The sequence below is a fragment of the Aphelocoma coerulescens genome (genome assembly GCF_041296385.1).
Source record: "Aphelocoma coerulescens isolate FSJ_1873_10779 chromosome W unlocalized genomic scaffold, UR_Acoe_1.0 ChrW_unloc_scaf_5, whole genome shotgun sequence".
Classification (NCBI taxonomy): Eukaryota; Metazoa; Chordata; class Aves; order Passeriformes; family Corvidae; genus Aphelocoma; species Aphelocoma coerulescens.
The window spans coordinates 978867-1001542 of NW_027184084.1; the positions used below are offsets into that span (position 1 = coordinate 978867).

A 22676-nucleotide genomic window follows, 5' to 3' on the forward strand; every position below is an offset into this window, starting at 1 on the left:
AAGTTTAAACCAATCAAGAACTGACAAGCATGTATACTCATACTATATAAGTGCCTCTGTATTATCAATAAACGAAGCTTGCTTTATCAATCACACTGATTGTCCGCATATCTTCCCTCGCCTAAGTCAGCAAGACTCCCCCTCTCCCTGCACCCCCCCCCACCATGGGTTCTTGCGCAATGCCCATCTCCGCTGCTGCGCTAGAGCCCACCGCCGCCCCACACCCTCCTACAGCCCATGCTGACTCCACACTGAATTGCGAAACCGGCACCACCTGCAACCCGACCTCCCCCCAAACGACCTGCTGCTGTACAACCTCTCCACCCCCATGCTGCCACAAAAGACCCCCTTCCCATCCCTCAAACCACCCCCGACCCCCTGCTACCCCTGCCCTGGTTAAAGCAAAGCCGGCATTTCAAAAATGCCACGCTACACCCCCTGTAGCCCAGACCAGCCCTGCAATAGCTGACCCCTCATTTTCAGATGACAGTAGCAGCAGCTCTGACTGAATCTGAGGACCAATGGGCACAGACACGCAGGGAGGCGAACCGGGAGGGAGATTGGGAGTTAGCCCAGAAAATCTCAGCCTTTCCAGTCATTATAGGGAAAGGGAGGAGGGGTGGTCCATCAACTACAAAAACATGGGAACCTATCCCATACAAAGAAGTGGTTGTCTTTCCACGGAGTCCTGCTGGGTGATTACGTAATCTCCTTATCTCAGCAGACATCCCTTCAGGGCAGGGCTTGGGCATACCGCACAGTTGAGCCGTTCAGAAACAAAAGTTCTCTTCACCCATCTCTGGAAGCATTTCATCTCTAAGAACAGAGGCCCTTCTCCTTCCCTGGGAGCAAAGGGTCCTCCTCATCTTCATCTCTAGGACTATTGCTGGGAGCATCTCTAGGAACTGAGGTCTTCTCCTTTTCCATTTGGAGCAAAAGTCCTCATCGCTTTCATCTCTCCCTGTTCAAACTTCTCATGAAATTACAGCTGCTTCAGCATCTGCCTATCTCAGCGCAGGTGCTTTTTCTCACAAGTTGAACGCTCCACCCCGCCATGCCTTCATGAAATTACAACGGGTACTCTGATACATCATAGCTTTACAACAGAATTTCAGCTTTAAGCATCTCCTCTTTCTCTTCCCTCAAGTTTTCAGCTCTTCACAGCACTAAAAGGGTTCATCTCACCTAGACCTTGCAGCTGGAATGAAGCTTATCGCTGTTGGTCACATGATCTTTTGCCGGACAGCAGGGCAGCTTCAGCTGAATCTTGGCCGCACTGGCGAGGGGGAGCTGGGCCGCTCCGTCTTCAAACAGCAGGGCTGGGGGGGGTGGTTTCCGTGGATGAAACTGGGCCCATTGGCTCCAGGATGGCTGTGGCCCAGCCCAGCCTGGCCCGAGCAGGGCCTGGGCTGGGCTCACCAGCCCCCACAGGGGGCCTGCAGCCACCTGTCCCAGCACCGGAAATGAGAGAGAGCTCTGCCTAGGGTGTGTCTATTCTTAAATGTGGATCACAGAGGCAGTCACGATTTTAGGTGGCTTAAAGAATTGTCCATATTCAAACTGGCCATCTGATAGGTTCTGTCGGGTCACAGAGGAAGCTGTAAGCACCCCTTTGCAAGAACATCACTTCTGGGACTATGCTTGTTAACCCACGACACCCTGTAGTTAATATTTTGGGAGAGACACCCTCTGGAAGAACCTCAATCCTCACCATGTTTTGTACTGGAGGTGATGTGATATGATCATAGGGTGTTCGGTTATTAATATTCTGGTTATTTAACAAAAAAGCTTTAGTAAGGTGTGAACTCCACTGTTATAAAGGTTTAGTGTTGCGGTGAGCCATGATCAGCCTAATCAAGTGGACCAAAAGGTCCATTGGTTTGATGCTTCCACAGCCCAAAAGCCTTGAGCATTCAAAAGGCTGTGAAAAATATATAAATCCGTGTCTTACCATTGGCCGCAGCCCTCCCCTCCCCTTATTTCTGACATTTGGTTGTCTTTCCAGCGAGTTCTATGTTCCTCGGTAGCTAATTGGCCCTTATTACTCCTCCCCACCTACCCCTTGTCCCATTTGCTGTAATTCCTTCTCCCCGCCTTGGTAACACCCCCTGGCTGATGTTCCATTGGTTACTGCGTGTTTTCCACACCCATATTGTGGGAGTACAAGACCCCCTGCAAGCCACGTTTCTTCAGCTTTCTCCGTGGATTTTTCTCTCCAATAAACCCTCTCCCCTCACGAAGTCCCTCTGCTTCTTTCCTGCCTCCTTTGTGCACCCTCACCATCAGTGGGCAAGGCGAACCAGAGCAGGTGCTTTGCTTCCCTCCTGCACTGCGATCAGTTTCCATCCTCCCCGTTCAGAGCAGGCAGAAGATTGCCAGGTGCCGGGACAGCGTGCTAGCCTGACAGCACCGTGGCAGTTTAGTTCTGGTTAACTTTTTCAATTGTTCCTTCAACATCCCATTCATTCTTTCAGTCAGTCCTTTATCTCAGGGGATGGTGGGCAGTGTGGAATATCCAATCTATTCCCAGGCTTTGAGCCCAGTCTCGGAAATTACATGTGTTTCTTGGTCACTCTGCATTTGATGAGGAGGCCTGTATTGATGAAGGAGTTGTTCTAATGCTTCAAACATGCTGCGTTGGTTGGCACGTTTGGTGGGTTTAGCAAAAAGCAATCCTGACATTGTATCCACAGCAGTGAATACATATTGCCACCCCCTTGATGGGCGCAGGGGGCCAATGTAATCAACCTGCCAAGTAGTCAAAGCCCGCTGACCCCACTTTATTTTCCCCCAGGGCCTATGTAATGCCCTTAAATGCAGCTGTGTACAAATAGTACAGTTATGTGCTGTCATAGGTTAGCAAGCATAGTCCCGGAAGGGATATCCTTGCTAAGGGGTGCTTACAGCTTCCTCTGGGACCTGATAGAACCTATCAGCTGGCCAGTTTGAATATGGACAATTCTTTAGGCCACTTAAAGTTGTGACCGCCTCTGTGATACACACTTAAGAATAGACAAACTCCCCCCCCAAGCTCTCTCTCGTTTCCGGCGCTGGGACAGGTGGCTGCAGGCCCCGTGCGGGGGCCAGCAGGCCCGGCCAGGCCCTGCTTGGGCCAGGCCGGGCCGGGCCACGGCCAGCCTGGAGCCATGGGCCTGTTCCAGCCATGGAACCCCCCCCACTGCCTTGCCGTGGGCAGCCGGAGCGGCTCGGAACCCCCCCCTCTCCACTGCGGCCGAGATTCAGCAAAGCGGCACCTCTGTCCGGCAGAGGTCAGGTGACCAACTGCGATAAGCCACATTCCAGCTGTAAGGCCGAGGTGAGATTAACCCTTTTATTGCTGTGAAGAGCTGAAAACCTGAGGGAAGAGAGAGAGGAGATGCTTAAAGCTGAAAGTCTGTTGTGAAGCTATGGTATATCAGAGTATCCTGTTGTAATTTCATGAAGATATGGGGGGTGGAGTGTTCAACTCGTAAGCAGAAGCACCTGCGCTGAGATAGGCAGATGCTGACGCAGCTGTAATTTCATGAGAAGTTTGGACAGAGAGAGATGAACCAGATGAACCAGATGAGGACTTTTGCTCCAAAGAGGAAAGGAGAAAAACCTCAATTCCTAGAGATGCTTCCAGAGATAGTCTTAAAGATGAAGATGACCCTTTGCTCCCAGGGAAGGAGAAGGGCCTCTGTTTTTTTTGTTTCTGAACAGCTCAACCTTAAAATTGTACCCCAGAAAACTTTCAAGAGTGGACCCTCGAAAGCAGTTGCGGGAAAAGCTGCAAGTCGGGGGAAGGGACTCACATCGTAAGCAGAGAGACTCCTCTTCCTGAATGGACTGAACAATATTTGGAAGTGGGTGACTGTCTCGGTGTGATACTGTTTTCATAGCATGAGCAAAAAGAGACTTCTCTTTCTAAATGGACTGAACCAGGTTATTATGGAAGTGGTAAACAGACTGAACATCTTAAGGGTTGTCTTTACATTGTCAGTGGGAGACGGGAGGAAGGTGGGGGGAGGAGGAGAGTTCTAAAGGTGGTATAATTTTTTTCTTTTCTTCTTTTAGGTCTGTTAATAAACTTCTTTATATTCATTCAAGTTGGTGCCTGCTTTGCATTTCTCCTAATTCTTATCTCACAGAAGGTAAACAGTAATGAGTATTTTAGACCAAACCACTACACTAAATTGGTGTTTCCGCCCGGTTACAAACCCAACCCGCGACAAAATGGTGGAGAATGCGGGCAATTGATGAGATCTGTGAGATAAAGCTTAATTAGGAGGAATACTGGGCAAAGCAAGTATTAGGTCATAAGTTAAGTAGCATGATAGTGAGAAACTTATATTGTAATTGTACTGAACTACCTAGGGGTGGAATATAGCAGAAGTTGAATGTAATTTTGATAATAATTCTTAAATGTGTCTTCACAGAGGCGAGGGGTGGAGAATGTCATAGGTTAGCAAGCATAGTCCCGGAAGGGATATCCTTGCTAAGGGGTGCTTACAGCTTCCTCTGGGACCTGATAGAACCTATCAGCTGGCCAGTTTGAATATGGACAATTCTTTAGGCCACTTAAAGTTGTGACCGTCTCTGTGATACACACTTAAGAATAGACAAACTCCCCCCCAAGCTCTCTCTCGTTTCCGGCGCTGGGACAGGTGGCTGCAGGCCCCGTGCGGGGGCCAGCAGGCCCGGCCAGGCCCTGCTTGGGCCAGGCCGGGCCGGGCCACGGCCAGCCTGGAGCCATGGGCCTGTTCCAGCCATGGAACCCCCCCCACTGCCTTGCCGTGGGCAGCCGGAGCGGCTCGGAACCCCCCCCCTCTCCACTGCGGCCGAGATTCAGCAAAGCGGCACCTCTGTCCGGCAGAGGTCAGGTGACCAACTGCGATAAGCCACATTCCAGCTGTAAGGCCGAGGTGAGATTAACCCTTTTATTGCTGTGAAGAGCTGAAAACCTGAGGGAAGAGAGAGAGGAGATGCTTAAAGCTGAAAGTCTGTTGTGAAGCTATGGTATATCAGAGTATCCTGTTGTAATTTCATGAAGATATGGGGGGTGGAGTGTTCAACTCGTAAGCAGAAGCACCTGCGCTGAGATAGGCAGATGCTGACGCAGCTGTAATTTCATGAGAAGTTTGGACAGAGAGAGATGAACCAGATGAACCAGATGAGGACTTTTGCTCCAAAGAGGAAAGGAGAAAAACCTCAATTCCTAGAGATGCTTCCAGAGATAGTCTTAAAGATGAAGATGACCCTTTGCTCCCAGGGAAGGAGAAGGGCCTCTGTTTTTTTTGTTTCTGAACAGCTCAACCTTAAAATTGTACCCCAGAAAACTTTCAAGAGTGGACCCTCGAAAGCAGTTGCGGGAAAAGCTGCAAGTCGGGGGAAGGGACTCACATCGTAAGCAGAGAGACTCCTCTTCCTGAATGGACTGAACAATATTTGGAAGTGGGTGACTGTCTCGGTGTGATACTGTTTTCATAGCATGAGCAAAAAGAGACTTCTCTTTCTAAATGGACTGAACCAGGTTATTATGGAAGTGGTAAACAGACTGAACATCTTAAGGGTTGTCTTTACATTGTCAGTGGGAGACGGGAGGAAGGTGGGGGGAGGAGGAGAGTTCTAAAGGTGGTATAATTTTTTTCTTTTCTTCTTTTAGGTCTGTTAATAAACTTCTTTATATTCATTCAAGTTGGTGCCTGCTTTGCATTTCTCCTAATTCTTATCTCACAGAAGGTAAACAGTAATGAGTATTTTAGACCAAACCACTACACTAAATTGGTGTTTCCGCCCGGTTACAAACCCAACCCGCGACATGTGCAAATGTCTTATACATGTAATGGCAAAGGGGGTTGGTTGTGGGTAATATCCCAGGCACATGCAGTATGAGTGGATTGATGTCAACAAGCTATATGTGCATTCATAGCTTGTGCATGTACCTCAGCAGAGGTCATATCATGCACTTCCCTATTATTTTGTAACTCAAAAGAGTCATCCTCCTGATGGGCTGAGACATGTCTTAAGGGATGTTCTTGTACATGTTGCTAAATTTGTTGCCATATATCTGCCCCCCATACAAGGCATTTCTGTGCATTCCAATCTTCCTGGGCCCAGCGGGGTAACCACATCGTGAGGCTTTTGTATACAACCCAACTGTCAGTGTATAGGTAATGCACTTGCTCTTCCAAGATGGCAAGGGATGCTGCAACCGATTCAGCCCACTGACTAGATGCCTGTATACCCATTTGCCATAGTATGATTCCTGGAACAGGAGCATATGCAGCTGCTCTCCATCTTCTCTGTCCAGTGGCCGTGTATGTTGTTCTCCCATCAGTAAACCAGGCATCTTTCCAGTGCTCTTCTGTTAACTCATCATAACGGGGTGCCTCCTCCACAGAAGATGTGGGGAGATCTCTGGGGAGGACAAGGTTCCCCTAGCATGGGCTAAGGGACACAGTTCCCAGAAGAGTGGCACGTGGAGTGGTTAAGCATGGCTTCCCTGATAAAAATCATTGCTTTAAATAATGTTTCCCTTTCCAATGTGTGGCTGCTTGGGCCACCCCTGCATAAGCCCTGACAGAATTATCCGTTACTCACCAATGAATGGGGATGGGTGTGTGTACAGTCACCCTATCTTGGCCTGTGATTCTTTCAGTTTCTTTCAATACCCAAAACACAGCTAGAATTTGTTTTTCCATCAGGGTATAATGCATAGCAGAGCCTTGTAGTGCTTTGGACCAAAATCCTATAGGTTCTTTCTGATTTTTCATCCCAGTCATCTGCCGCAATCCTCACGAGACTGTCATCTAGAATTGTTACTTCTAGTTCAAAAGGATATCCTTGCCTAGGAGTGTACAATCAAAGCATTCTTGCAGGCATCAAAGGCTTCTTGTTGTTGCTTGGCCCATTGCCAAACAACTTTCTTCCCAGTCTATTTCTGCAGAGAGTGCATTAGTACAGCCAGGTGTGGACCAAAAGTTCTCCAGTACCCAGAAGTCCCAGGAAAGATTGCAGTTGTTTCACCCTGGTAGGTACAGGGAATTGCTGGACTGTTTGCTGTACCGTGTTTGGTATTTCTAAGCTGCACATGCCAAACTATCCCCAAAAAATGTACAGTAGTACCAGGGCCATGTATTTTCTTTGGGTTAATTGCCCAGCCTCAGTCCTGTAATTCAGCAGCTGCCTCAATTCTTGATGTGATTCCACCATAATCAATGGATCATCAATATAATGATGAACAGTGATAGCACCCAACCACAGCAATACATTAGCTGCCACCACCTGGTGGCAAATGGAAGGACTGTGTTTATATCTCTGAGGCAATACCTGAAAAGTCTATTGCTTTTGTTGCCAGGTGAAGGCAAACTGGTCCTGACTCTCTGAAGGAATGGCTATTGAAAAGAAAGCATTGTCAAGATCCATTACTACCTTTCAGGGATGTAGATTTTTGCTGATTTTTCTATGAGGGTAACCATGTCTGGTACTGTAACTGTGAGGGGGGTGACTTTATTCAACTCTCTGTAATCAACAGTTGCTCTCCAAGTGCCATCCAATTTTCCAACAGGTCAAATAGGGTTGTTAAAAGCAGTCATGGTGGTGTCACCAAAACTGCGGGAAAAACAAAAAATCTCCAACATGTTTTTAGTGTTAGAGAATTAAGGAATTACTTTATTCTGGCCAGGATGTGCAATAGAAATAATTTCATCTACACATTGCCTGGGTTGTGCAGTGAAAATCATTTCATCACACATAGTTCTTTACTAGACTTTTCACATATTTATACATACAGAACCCAAAGCAATTCTCGTTCATTGGCCCCAAATTACACAATTCTTAGTATTCGATTCCCTATTGGTTATTGATCCCTTTGCCTTCAATGATAATTTGGTCCTCATTCTTCAGTTCTCTTATCAGTCTTTCCCAGACCAGGTGTCTCCAACTACACCAGTAGGTGATGTTCGTTAATGTTCATTAATGGTCATTTATCTCCTGTGTATCTTGTGGCTACTCCCAATCTGTTGATGTTAAGCTCCTCAGGCTTCACCTGGTGAAACAGTCTTTTGAAAAGAAACTTCAATTCCCCTCCCTCTGGGCAAAGATGAACAAACTCTGGACTAAAGTTAGTTAAAAAAAATTTTCAAAGTTGTATCATTTCCAACAGTGTTTCTAACGATTCCCACTCATTAGAGTGCCTGAATTGTTTGAGTAGTTTCCTCTTCCTCCCTGGAACACGATACTGCTTTACATTTACCATCTTGGCAGGTGCTGGCAGCACAACAGGATCCCACTTCGGGAACCCACACAAAACAGTTATAGATCGAGTGGCAAATCCCACTTGTAGAGTCCTCAAAAAAACCCGACCATTCAGTTTTTCAACTGTTCGCCCTGCCAGCACATCAATACCCAAGATATATTCTTCCATTGAGGCAATTAGCACCATCGTGACAAATGGGGTGGAGTCTCCTATCATTAAAGTAACCTTATCTTTGAGCGCGGGGGGTGGAACTGCCCCCCAAGCCACAGATCTACAAAGTAGCTTCATTAGGAGCAATATCACCATGTAATACAGTAACTTCTGCACCTGCATCCACCACAGTGACACATGCAAATTTCCTCCAGATGCCACTTTATAGTTAGAGGAACACAGGGATGTTGGTCTCCCTCCCCGTGAGAGGCTACAGGGATGCCAAATTGATTTTTGCCTTTTTGCTTTTACATATTCTCTATATTCTCCATATATATATGTATATTTGTAGCTCTGTAGCCTATTATTGTATAACTACATAGATTCATAGCTAGCATTTTACCTACTCTATTAGACAGAAAGACAAAATACATTCCCCAGAGGCTCCGTGCCCCAGGGAACCAAGGTTAGATTCTCTACGGATCAAGGTTAAAAGGGCTTCTCAAGACATTCTTTCATAAACAAAGTTTAGTTAATACCTAAAGGGGGGGTTTCAGGAAAGGGGGGAATTACCTCATCACATATGTCTCTAATTGGGGATCCTTGTCAGTTATGATGATTTGCTGAACACATAAAATTGTGCCCACTTTATGTTACAGTGTGCATCTTCCACGCGTTTTTGGTGTGTATTCCATCATGTTGTGCACCATAAAGATCCTTGTAAAGGTAACCGCATTTTTATCACCTAACTGTGTCTGGCTTGTAATTTTAGGACCAGAAAAAAGGCATCAGTTTCTGGTGAACTGCATTTGCCTGCACAGATGCAGGCCCACCGTAATCCCCTGCACTAGCAAAGCCACAGAAGCTCCCAGTGGGGCCAGGCCGGTCCCGCCACGCCACGTGGCTGGCACAGGAACTAGGAGAAGGTATCCTGACCAGAACCTGCCTGATATAACACCCAGTATCAGCGGAACAGCCCTGATTAAAAGCGAGTTGGATAGCTCAGATACAGATAGTTGCTCAGAAGATTATACTGAGGACAAAGCTGCTATAGCCACTGTAGACAGGAGGAAAAGGGGAAAAATAGCACAGGAAGCTATAGAAGCACCCAGTCCTGTAGCTAAACATACTAGATCTAAAAAGGAAGAACCAGAGAAGGAAGAGCCAGCCATACAAGCCCCTCTGAAGCAGGCTGTGGGTAATCAAGGGTTAATTTACATTAAAACACCCTTTTCTCTTGTGGAATTGCAGCAGTGGAAAGCCTCAGTTAGACGGTATAGAGAAAATCCAGAAAAGGTGGCTAATTTTGTAGGCAAGGCTGTTAAGACACAAAACCCACACTGGAGCAATCTAGATGCAATGATGGACACATTATTAGATGAAACAGAAAAAGAGATGGTTAGGAGGACTGTTATAACTGCTATAGAAGCTCAAATAGCAGCCAGAACTCTTCAAGGGCCAGTTAATGATATTTTCCCTTTAAATGACCCAGGGTGGGACCCTAATGTAACAGAACAAATGGTGAGGTTAAAATGTTATCAGAACTGGGTGGTATTTGGTATAAAATGTGCCATTCCTAAAGCAGTGAATTGGTCCAAATTATACGAAATCAGTCAAGACAGGAATGAAACTCCTACAGACTTCTTGAATAGGCTTAAAGAGACTGCATGAAAATGCTCAAATCTGGACTTCGAGACATTTGAAGAGAAGTGCCACCTAGTTTATTTGTTTATAGGCCAATCTGCAAGTGACATAAGGAAAAAGCTGCAAAAGATGGATGAGAGGCATGACATAGGTAAATTGCTGGACATAGCTTAGAAAGTATGTCAAAATAGGGACTGAACAGATGGGGATAGATGCCAACAGGGTAAGAGGGGTGATCAGGAAAAGTCATCTAATGCCTCAATGTCGTGGTTTGACACTGGACAAATGCCAGGCACCCACGAAAGCCACTTGCTCCCCCTCCCCTGCCACAGCTGGGCAGAGGAGAGAAAACGAAATTAACAAAGGGTTCATGAGTTGAGATAAGAACCGGGACAAAACAATCCAAGGGCAAAACAGGCTCAGCTTAGAGGTACAAAGAGAATTTATTACTAACAGAGTCAGAGGAGGATAATGAGAAGTAAAATAAGCCTTTAAAAACCACCTTTTCTTGCCCCAACCCCTCCCTCCTTCTCATCAACAGCACAGGGAGACAGGGCATGGGGGGTTTGGTCATGTCATAGGTTAGCAAGGATAGTCCCGGAAGGGATGTCCTTGCTAAGGGGTGCTTACAGCTTCCTCTGGGACCTGATAGAACCTATCAGCTGGCCAGTTTGAATATGGACAATTCTTTAAGCCACTTAAAGTTGTGACCACCTCTGTGATACACACTTAAGAATAGACAAACTCCCCCCAAGCTCTCTCTCACTTCCGGCTCTGGGACAGGTGGCTGCAGGCCCCGTGCGGGGGCCAGTGGGCCCGGCCCAGGCCCTGCTTGGGCCAGGCTGGGCCGGGCCACGGCCATCCTGGAGCCATGGGCCTGTTCCAGCCATGGAACCCCCCCCACTGCCTTGCCATGGGCAGCCAGAGCGGCTCGGAACCGCCCCCCCCCCCCCCCCTCCACTGCGGCCAAGATTTCAGCAAAGCAGCACCTCTGTCCGGAAGAGGTCAGGTGACCAACAGCGATAAGCCACACAGCTGCAAGGCCAAGGTGAGATTAACCCTTTTATTGCTGTGAAGAGCTGAAAACCTGAGGGAAGAGAGAGAGGAGATGCTTAAAGCTGAAAGTCTGTTGTGAAGCTATGATATATCAGAGTATCCGGTTGTAATTTCATGAAGATATGGGGGGTGGAGTGTTCAACTCGTAAGCAATAAGCAGATGCTGACGCAGCTGTAATTTCATGAGAAGTTTGGACAGGGAGAGATGGACCAGATGAGGACTTTTGCTCCAAATGGGAAAGGAGAAAACCTCAGTTCCTAGAGATGCTCCCAGAGATAGTCTTAAAGATGAAGATGAGGAAGACCCTTTGCTCCCAGGGAAGGAGAAGGGTCTCTGTTTTTTTTGCTTCTGAACGGCTCAACCTTAAAATTGTACCCCAAAAAACTTCAAGAGTGGGCCCTCGAAAGCAGTTGCGGGAAAAACTGCAAGTCGGAGGAAGGGACTCACATTGCGAGCAGAGAGACTCCTCTTCCTAAATGGACTGAACAATATTTGGAAGTGGGCGGCTGTCTCATTGTGATACTGTTTTCATAGCACGAGCAAGAAGAGACTTCTCTTTCTAAATGGACTGAACAAGGCCATTATGGAAGTGGTAAACAGACTGAACAACTCAAGAGTTGTCTTTTTACATTGTCAGTGGGAGACGGGAGGAAGGTGGGGGGAGGAGGAGAGTTCTGAAGGTGGTATATTTTTTTTTTTTCGTTTTCCTTCTTTTAGGTCTGTTAATAAACTTCTTTATATTCTTTCAAGTTTGGTGCCTGCTTTGCATTTCTCCTAATTCTTATCTCACAGAAGATAAACAGTAATGAGTATTTTAGATCAAACCACTACAGGTCAGTTCGCCACCCAAGATCTTCTTCCACTGCTCAGGGAGAGGAGTCCTTCCCCTGCTATCCCATGGGGTCCCTCCCACCAGAGACAGTTCTCCATGAACTTCTCTAGCATGGTTCCAATCTCACGAGCCGCAGTCCTCCCAAAACTGCTGTGGCATGGGCCACTCTTCCATGGGGTGCAGTCCTCCAAGGACAGGCTGCTCCAGCCTGGAAGCAGGGGCCCCTTCACTCTACCGGGTCACCCACTGGACCTCAGTCTCCCCTAGGCATCCACCCACTCCAGCGTGAGCACCTCCCCCACAGGCTGTGGGTGAATCTCTGCATCCCCCGGGGACCTCCATGGGCTGCAGGGAGACAGCCTGCTCCACCATGGTTCTCACCACGGCCTGCAAAGGAATCTCAGCTCCGGTGCCTGGAGCACCTCCATCCCTTCCTTCTCCACTGACCTTGCTGTCTCCATGTTTTTTTCCCTCACATGTTCTCACCTCCTCCTCTTCTCTGGCTAGGAAAATCTGTGTGTACTTTTGTTGCTGCCTGTTCCGAGCTTCCCTTCCCCTCCCCAAGACAAGCCAGGACTTGCCTCTGCCATGTACTCCTGAACTCCTTTGTTCCAAGTGCGGGCAAAACCAGATGTAACTCAAACTCCTGAGCAGTGTCTGATTGACCAGTCACCCTAGGTCCGTCCCCAGTCCTCCCCTTTCCCCTTCTCTGAATAAAAGAAGGGCCCAAGATGGGCCCCGCCCTCTTTGGCTTTGCAATCCTTCTGTGAACATCTGTGTGTTTCTGTCTCTGTTTGAAAGCTTCTAATTGCAGGAATTGGGCAACCGAAGACTATATTTCTCCCTCTTTGCTTCTACTGGTGGTATCAGCTTTGCAGCTACTATTTGCCGCTTTTAGAGCTACTGAAATGCTAGATTGCCTGTGCTACCTCTCTAGGCTGCCCGAGGCTTTCTAAGGTGTTGAACTACGAACCTAGCTGGTAAAAAGCTGTCAGTATTTCCACATCTGGCGCCCAGCGTGCTCTCTCTGAACCTCAGTTCTGAGAGACTTTTAGGGTGTCCCAGCAGCTGCGTGTCTGCTGGAGTTAGCTCTGCATGTCCTGCCGTGCCAGCTCTGTGTAGTGAGCTGTTACTTTTTGCGTAACAGCGAGCCCAGAGCCTCAGCCTGTACCCTCCCCCACACCACATGGCGAGGGAATGGCTGGAAAGTGGAAGACCCATTTTGCTTATTTTTTTTCTCCGGACCTGCTTTCCTGTGGGTAAATCTAGAATTCTGGTATTTCCCTGCTGGTTTAGGGGCTCCTGTCTTAAGCTGGTTCCAGGTTCCGGTGCAAATTTTCTTTTTCTTTTTTTTTTTTTTTTTCTTTTTCCCCTTTTTTGCAATTTGGGGCTGAGGTTTGTGGTGCTGCATTCGTAATGGGATCTGAGGTTTCTGCACACCATAGAGAAATATACTACCAAGTTCAAAGCTACCTTTCTTGTACTGGGCATAAATACCCTAAAAATCTAGTTCAATCTTTTGTACGATGGCTTTTACAGTACTTTCCTAATCTGACCTCCCAGGATATGAGATCTTCTGAATTTTGGGATAAGGTGGGGAGAAAACTCTCTGCACTCAGGAGCTCAGGAGACGAAACAGTTTCAAAATTTTTTCCTCTCCTGTTACTAAGTTACACTTTGCCGGAGAAAAAAGCAGTACATGAAAAGCCACCGCAAAAACCCTCTTTTAATTCCCTTACACCTTCTTCCCCTATGCTGGAAAACACAGCTAGAGCAGACTGCTTTTTAGCACAGGAGAGCTATCGTCCTCCTGGCTCACCCGTGTTTCCTCAGCACCCTGCCTTGGACGGGAATCCGGAGCCCATCCAAGGACTTTTCCAACCCCTTTTCTCCACTCCTTTGCCCCCAGTTTCTAGCCCTCATGTTTTAAGCATGCGTAAAAACCCCTTTTCCCCGATCTCTTTGTTCCCAGGGACAGCCATTGCCATGTGCTCGCAGCCCCGGAAAAAACCCCTCCCCCCAACCCCTTTCCTCCGCCTTTGTTTGTCTCCAATAATGGCGGATGCAACGTTCCTTCATCTCCAAACTACACCTCCCACAATCCTTTTCTCCCCCACCCCACAAATCCCTTCTTGTCCCCATCCCCTCCCACTCCCGTGTCAGAACCTCTCCCCGCCCCCAACCCCACCCCCACAGTGTCGTGTTTCACCCCCCCTCTGTTCCTGCCCATGACTCAAGTACCACCCCTGCCTCCCACAACCCCGCCCCCAAACCCTCCCCTCTTCCCCCTGCGTCTCCTGCCTCCACTCGCCGCCTCTGCCCCTCCACTCCCCGCCCCTGCTTCCCATTGTCCTGCCCCAGGTTCCCACAGTCATGTGACTACCCCTCTACATCCTGAAACCCATGGTTACCAGGAAGTAACTCTGACTGCTACTACTACATTGTCTCGTACTAGCACAGGAGCTAACCCTGGCTGGACGCCCTTTCCTTATTCTAATATTAAGGATTTGTGCAAGGCAATTAAGGAGTTTTGTATGCATAGTAACTATTTTAAGAGCCTTTTAAGTGCTACTTTTGCAACTCACTTACTTGCACCTCATGATTTAATTACAGTAATGCAAACTCATCTCACACCTGGTGATTTTGTGTTGTGGAAACAACAAAGGAAAATAATTTTATCTGATTTATTGCAAATTTTGTGGCAAACTCCAGATAATTACCTGGACTTTGACAACAGTTATATCACATTAGACCTTTTATCTGGTGACAATAATATGGCAAATCCTCAAAAACAAGCAATGCTTATCCCTCATCCAGCTCTTACTGAAATCACACGGGCTGTTGAAAAGGCCTTAACGTTACTACCATCTCAGACTCCTACATCTCATTATACCACCATCAAACAATTGCCAAATGAAAATATTATTCACTTTTATAACCGTTTGCATGAAGCTATCTTTTCCCAGATCCCTAATCCTGACCTCCAACAAGCGTTCCTACTCAAACTGCTCCAAGTGAATACAAATGATGCTTGCAAACAAGTCATCCTGACTCTTCCTCTGCACCCAGCTCCGACTGTCAAAACCATCCTCGAAGTCTGTACAAAGAAGGTGCAGATGAACACAGCTGTTCCCTTTTTGAAAAAAGTGAGGATGGTGGGGGAGGTTATGGAGAATGCTATGCATACAGGGGAAACTCAATCGCAAGGTAACTTTACATGCTATCTTTGTCAGAAAAAGGGACATGTAGCTCACAACTGCAGAGCAATTATAACTGCTGATAAAAATTCTCCAAAGACTGTTTCCCCAGGTCAACAGCAGGGAAACTAGCGACTCAACGTGTCCTAACAGTTCCACGTTCAGAAAAAAATAGAGCTGCAGACAAAGCAACTTGGACTTCTGGACTCAGGTTTAAGGTAATCTGTGATGAAACACACCATTTCAACAACAACAAACAGACTGTAATACCCATCTCATTCCAGAATGTGGACCACATGCCAGACTTTACATACCTTTTTGTTATTGGGGACACTTGGGAAACACCTGCTGGGATAGAGGTTACACCCACACTCATGAAAGTGGATCAGAACTGGTGTTCTAACCTAATGGTACAATGTATATATCCAGCGTACTTTATGCCAAAGAGTCAAGTCATTGCACAGGCCATTCCATTGCCCAAATACCTGCCCACAGATGGTCATATCCCAGCCATCTGTTGGACTGAAGTTTTGGGATATGATAAACCTGTAATAGAATGTAAGCTCTGTCACAAATCACATAAAATCAGTATCATGGGAATGATAGACACAGGTGCTGATGTGTCTGTCATTCCATTTGATAAGTGGCCTGCACAATGGGAATTGCAGTCTCAGGGTATCATACAAGGGATTGGAGGTACCCAAATTGCGAAGCAATCCAAAAACACCATCCAAATTGAAGGTCCTGAAGGACGAATAGTGACACTTCGTCCATATGTCCTGGACACCAAATTCACCCTGTGGGGAAGGGATACCATGTCTCAGTGGGGAACAAAAATTGATATCACCCCTGGACATCAAAATTTTCCCTTGCGGCCGCTGGAGCAGAGTGCCAACCACAAAAGCTAACTTGGAAAATGGATGAACCAGTGTGGGTTAACCAGTGGTCGCTAAAAGAAGAAAACTTAGAGGCACTCAAAACATTAGTAGCTGAACAATTGGCTAAAGGGAATATCATACCAACTAATAGCCCCTGGAATAGTCCCGTGTTTGTAATACAAAACCCGGAAAAGAACAAATATAGGCTCCTCCAAGATCTTAGAGAAAACAATAAGGTTACTGAAGACATGGGACCCCTTCAACCAGGTATGCCATCACCTTCAGTGCTCCCACAACATTGGCATTTAGCTGTTCTTGATATTAAAGATTGCTTCTTTCATATTCCACTCCACCCTGCAGATGACGCTCCATTTGTATTTTCTGTGCCCTCTATTAATCGTGAAACTCTCATGGAACATTACCATTGGCTTGTGCTTCCCCAAGGTATGAAAAATTCCCCAACTCTCTGCCAAGAGTATATTGCCAAAATTCTATCTCTCATCCGTGCCAAAGCAGAGAAAGCCATCATCCTACATTACATGGATGATGTGCTGATATGTGCCCCCAGTATTCAATATCTCGAGCAGACACTTAACATGGTGATTGAGGCCCTAGAGGCCAAGGGCTTTGAATTACAACCTGAAGAAATGCAGAGAACAAGCCCTTGGAAATACCTCAGACTCAAAATCACAGAAACCTCTATCACCCCAACACCCGTCACCATTAATAATAACCCAAAAACATTAGAGGAAGTCCAACAGATCTGTGGGACATTGAATTATCTAAAGTCCTGGTTAGCACTCACCACAGAGGATGTAGCTCCTATTGCAAGCCTGTTAAAAGGGGAAGGCAGTCCAGCATCCCCTAGATCCCTGACAGAAGAGGCAAGGCAGTCTCTCAGAAAGATACAAGAGATCATTTCCACCAGACAAGCACACAGGTATCAGCCCTCCCTACCCTTTAAGCTTGTCATTCTAGGGAAGGTACCACACTTTCACGGCTTCATATTTCAGTGGGACAAAGAGCAGAAGGACCACCTCATCATAATTGAATGGGTGTTCCTTCCACTCCAACCGCCTAAGACCATCACACAGCCACAAGAACTAATGGCAAAAATTATCATGAAGGGTAGAGCAAGGCTCCGCACCCTGGCAAGATGTGACTGCATACATCTACTTACCTGTAACAGCAGACTCATTAGATCACCTACTTCAAAATAATATAAATTTACAATTTGCATTAGACAGTTACTCAGGCCAAATTTCCAATCATTACCCAAAACATCAATTGTTTAATCTGGCATTCTCTTTCATCCCTTGAGAGATTCAAAGTAGAAAACCCCTCGATGCGATTACCGTTTTACCGATGCTTCAGGAAAGAGTAAGAAGTCCGTGGTCACATGGAAAAATCCAAAGACGCAAAAGTGGGAATATGACATCAAGGTAATCCAGGGATCACCACAAGTAGCTGAACTAGCAGCCGTCGTCAGAGCATTTGAGAGGTTCAAAGAACCCTTTAATTTGGTCACAGACTCAGCATATGTAGCTGGGGTAACTGTTAGAGCTGAGCATGCTCTCCTAAAAGAAATCTCAAACAAAAAAATTTATGATTTGCTCTCAAAGCTAATTTATCTGGTTTCCCACAGAGAGCATCCCTATTTTGTCATGCATGTGAGGTCACATACAAACCTGCCAGGATTTATTGCAGAGGGTAATTGTGGAGCTGATGCTCTGGCTATGCCAGTAGACATAGTTTTATCAGCCGACTTACCAAAGCTCCCCCAAGTTTTTGAACAAGCTAAATTGAGCCATGCCATGTACCATCAAAATATTCCTGCTCTTATCCGCATGTTCCATCTGTCCCGGACGCAGGCAAAAGCAATAGTGGCAACATGTCCCAACTGCCAGAAGCTACAGCTTCCATCACTGGGCATGGGGGTCAATCCCAGAGGCATTAATAGCGGTGAAGTATGGCTGATGGATGTCACACATTTCCCTGAAATTGGGAGATTAAAATACATTCATGTTTCTATTGATACCTTCTCTGGTGCTATGTATGCCTCTGCACATGCAGGTGAAAAAACTAAGGACATTGAAAAACATCTTGTCCAAGCTTTTGCTGTGCTTGGTATACCTGAGGAGATAAAAACTGATAATGGACCTGCCTACACCTCTCAGGTGTTTAAAAACTTTCATGAGCAGTGGGGATTCCGACATGTTACAGGTATTCCTCACTCCCCAACTGGACAAGGCATTGTTGAACGTGCCCATCAAACCCTCAAGCGAATGCTGCTACAACAATCAGGGACCACTAAACTCAACTCACCTGTCCTCAGACTCAGCAAAGCGTTGTTTACCATAAACTTCGTGAATGGCACCTTTCAGGATCCAAACCCTCCCATCTATCGTCATTTCCAGAACACTGGGAGACAGAAACTGAAGGAAAATCCAGAAGTCCTGATCCGGGACCCAGAGACTCAAAAAATCCAAGGACCATACAAACTTGTAACTTGGGGACGTGGGTATGCCAGTGTATCTACCCCTCAAGGACTGAGGTGGATCCCAGGGAAATGGGTAAAACCTTATGTCACTTCCTCAAAAGTCAAGGAGGTTAAAACTGCCTCTTGGAGGAGACGCCATAAAAAAGATCCTGATTTTGCATCCTCATGTAAACCCCCTACTCCAGATTTTGATGTTAATCCTTTAAATTGCACTGTTTTGCACTCACATTTTGCCCTGTATTTTGTAAATCTTCGTCCTGATACCCCATACCATAGATGTCCTGAATAACCCCCTGAGTTTTGACTGGGGAACTAGTTTAAAGACATCCTAGGCACTGTCGAGTTGTAGGGACGATAGATTCCAGTTATGTTTTGCACTGTTGTTTTGTTACTGTTCTATGCACTTTTAAGTTACTAAGAGTTTTAACCCAGCTTTAAAGAAAAAAAAATAGGGAATTGTTGCTGCCTGTTCTGAGCTTCCCCTCCCCCTCCCCAAGACAAGCCAGGACTTGCCTCTGCCATGTACTCCTGAACTCCTTTGTTCCAAGTGCGGGCAAAACCAAATGTAACTCAAACTCTTGAGCAGTGTCTGATTGGCCAGTCACCCTGGGTCCGCCCCCAGTCCTCCCCTTTCCCCTTCTCTGAATAAAAGAAGGGCCCAAGATGGGCCCCGCTCTCTTTGGCTTTGCAATCCTTCTGTGTTGCCTCTCAGAGGCGTAGCGACCTGGTTCAGGAACAGCACGACGACCACCTCAGGTCGTTCGGGCCCTCAGCTCACAGACACCAATGTGGTGGATGGCAAAATGGCATTTATTCATGGGTTGCATAGGGTTAAATAACTTGGGTTTGCCGTGTCACTTCCTTCTGCTTACGTATTGCCTGTTGAGAGGAGGGGTTCTATCTGCCCGTACAAAGCGAAATCTTCCGAACCCCTATCCCTAATGACCCACATTTTAACCCCCCCATGATTAATTAAAAAACATACAAAGTATAAACCGTATAAAATTTCAAGAACTAGTAAAACCTACATAACAAGTTGTAAAAAGTGATATAACATGTATAAAATAAATGCGCTTTAGAGCAATTGTTGGCGGTCAACAAATAAAATGATAACCTTTTCTAAACGGCTTTTAACAAACAACACCAATTTGTTTAATATGCAAGGCCCGAGAATCAACGTTAGGAGTATCATAGTTAGGGGGCCTATTAGAGTGGAAACAAGGGTGGTCAGCCATGGAGACTGGTTAAACCATGACTCGAACCATCCTTGTTGGGCTTCTCTTTCTCTTTTTCTCTGGGCTAGCCTTTCTCTTAGTTTGGTCATTGAGTCCCGTATGACTCCGGTGTGGTCTGCATAAAAGCAGCATTCTTCTTTCAAGGCAGCACACAGGCCTCCTTGTTGCATGAGCAAGAGGTCCAGTCCTCGCCTGTTCTGCAGGACAACTTCTGAGAGCGAGGAGACAGATTTCTCTAGAAAGGAGATGGATTTTTCAATTCTTTGTAAGTCCTCGTCAATAGTTATCTGCAGCTGAGAAAGTCCCTGGTGTTGGGTCACGAGGGCGGAAACACCTGTGTCCGTGCCAGTGGCTCCAAGGCCGAGCAGCATTGCGATGGTTATGCCTGTTATTGCTTCTCTCTTGTGGAGCCGGCTAGGTTCTTCAAAAAGGTGGTACACTTCTTCTTCTTGGTGATACAGGACTCTAGGAACAATTAAAACTTGGACACAAAAATCAGCAGAGTTATCGAATTTATCAAGAAGCAAGCAGGGGCTTACTCCGGATTGCTGGCAGACAAACATTCCTGACGCAGATGGGATCACCCACTTATTGGTCGTTTTGTCAAGCTTGATAAATTTAGTACAGACATTGCCTATTCGTTTTGCTAAGACTGCATTGCCAAAGCACTTGCCTTGGCCTGTGACCTGACTCAGAGTAACTCCTCTCTGGGGGGTGATCATGGTTGGGTCCGTGCCCATTAGCCGCTGTAGGCTGGAGCTGTGTAGCTGATGGTCTGCCCCAGTTACTACGGCTAGTTGCTTTGCGCAATTGTCTTCCCACTCTTGTTTGAAACCGATCATCCCCGTCCCATCAAAAATTAATCTGCAGGTTTGTTTAATGTCAAATGGGAGCATGTCGTCCCCTCCAAAAAGGCTGTCGATGAGGGTGGAAACCATAGCCGAATTAATCCCTCTGTCTGCAATTGCTTTAACAATTGCTTGTATATCTTTAGGATTTATCGGTGAGTAAATCCTCTGGTTTCCGCCTTGCCCTCCTACTTGGACCGGGAATGCTAGCGTGGCTGATGGGGCCCAGTCGGCGCATGCTATTTTTATTTTCCTCCAGTCTGTAAGCAGAGTACGTTCTTTTTCTAACTTCCCCTTGGCCCAAGTAGGAGCGCAGTGGTTATTGCTTTTATCTACTCTCACTTCATCCTTGTCGGAGTCCGTTATGGACCACTCGTCAAGCCACTCGCTCCAGCTAGAGTCTGACTCGGAGCCGGAAGTCGACTGACTGGATACTTCCGGGCTCCGGAGCTTTTTTGTCAGGCTCCTACCCCGCCCCTTTCTCTTAGGGTTGGGCCGCTCCTTCCCCCTAGGCTCACCCCGCCTCCTGCTAAGGGAGGCTCTTGCTTTATAAGGGCATGTTTCAGGGCAAGCGCTCTGATTGGCCTTGATTCCCACTCCGGGATTCCCCCCCCCTTTTCCATTCACGTGCGTCTGCATTATCTAGCGGACCTTCTCTGTTCCCGCTGGCTGCGTCTGCATCCCCCCCATCCCTTTGGGGCTCAGCGCCATTCTGTGGCATATAGGGCGGGGGGTCTCGCCCATGCTGTTTCGGACTCTGATTTAATGGCAGCACTCCTGGCCTCCTCCATGAGCCCGTCCCAGAATGACTGCACCCGCTCCTTTCCCGCTGTAGGTAGGGTTGGGCAAGGGGGCTGTGGAGAGGGTCCTTGCTCCTGCGAATCTGCGCGTTCTGCAGGACTGCTCTCAGCTGTAGTCTGCGTGGTTGCCCCAACTCCCAACCGCGGTGTGGCCAGCAAACAGTTTTGTGCGGCTTTCCAGGTCTCTTGCTCTTGCAGAGCCTTACAGAAAGCCTGTACAACTTTTCCCCATGATTTAAGGTTTTTCCCCGAAGCCGAGGACATTGTTTCCTCGGCCAGAGCCTTAGTACATTTGTCCCATATTTCTGGTTGGAGTATATCCACCGGTCGGTCAATGACCCCAATTTGCAAAAGCCTTGCAACAGCGAGAGTAAAATCTTTCAGTTTGCAATCAATACCCCATTGCTTATGAATCTGTGATACAACCTTCGCGAGAGCTTCCATCCTCCTCACTGGTCTGGGAGCATCCTCCCCGCCCGGCTGGTCCCGCCACTCCGGCCGCCGTTCACCCGTCCAGGCGAATTCCCGATCCCAATTCCGATTCCGGCTCCCAGGTTTCAGCACCACTTGTTGCCTCTCGGAGGCGTAGCGACCTGGTTCAGGAACGGCACGACGACCACCTCAGGTCGTTCGGGCCCTCAGCTCACAGACACCAATGTGGTGGACGGCAAAATGGCATTTATTCATGGGTTGCATAGGGTTGAATAACTTGGGTTTGCAGTGTCACTTCCTTCTGCTTACGTATTACCTGTTGAGGGGAGGGGTTCTATCTGCCTGTACAACGTGAAATCTTCCGAACGCCTATCCCTAATCACCCACAGTTTTCCTCTCCACCAACTGTCCAAAAGTATCACAACACCACAGGAGCTCATGGCTCAGTTGGTGATGAAAGCTAGTTCCCCCTCCGCATACTTGCAGGCTGTGATTTCATATGCATCTATCTACCACTGACAACCAAGTTGCTTGACCACCTAATACAAAATAATGAGCACCTATAATTCACCCTAGACAGCTACCCAGGCCAAATTTCTATACACTATCCAAAACACAAACTGTTTAATTCGGTCTTCAAACTGATTCCAAAAGAAATTCAAAGCCGAAAACCATTAAATGCCCTGACAATCTTTTCAGATGGCTCTGGATCTTCCTGCAAGTCTGTCATCACTTGGAGGGATCCTCGCACTCAGAAGTGGGAGTCTGATGTGCAGGTGTCATAGGTTAGGAAGCATAGTCCCAGAAGTGATGTCCTTGCAAAGGAGTGCTTACAGCTTCCTCTGGGACCTAACAGAACCTATC

At 47.1% G+C, this 22676-nt stretch overlaps 2 long non-coding RNA genes across 2 annotated transcripts; both read left to right on the forward strand.

Annotated features, from left to right (window-relative positions):
* Nucleotides 1-2849: 2849 nt before the first annotated feature.
* LOC138102908 (uncharacterized) lies at nt 2850-4088 on the forward strand. The gene is made up of 2 exons (XR_011147608.1): nt 2850-3316; nt 3703-4088. It is a non-coding gene; the product is annotated as an uncharacterized lncRNA (long non-coding RNA).
* A 542-nt stretch (nt 4089-4630) lies between these two features.
* LOC138102916 (uncharacterized) lies at nt 4631-5676 on the forward strand. The gene is made up of 2 exons (XR_011147614.1): nt 4631-4904; nt 5291-5676. It is a non-coding gene; the product is annotated as an uncharacterized lncRNA (long non-coding RNA).
* Nucleotides 5677-22676: the final 17000 nt, after the last annotated feature.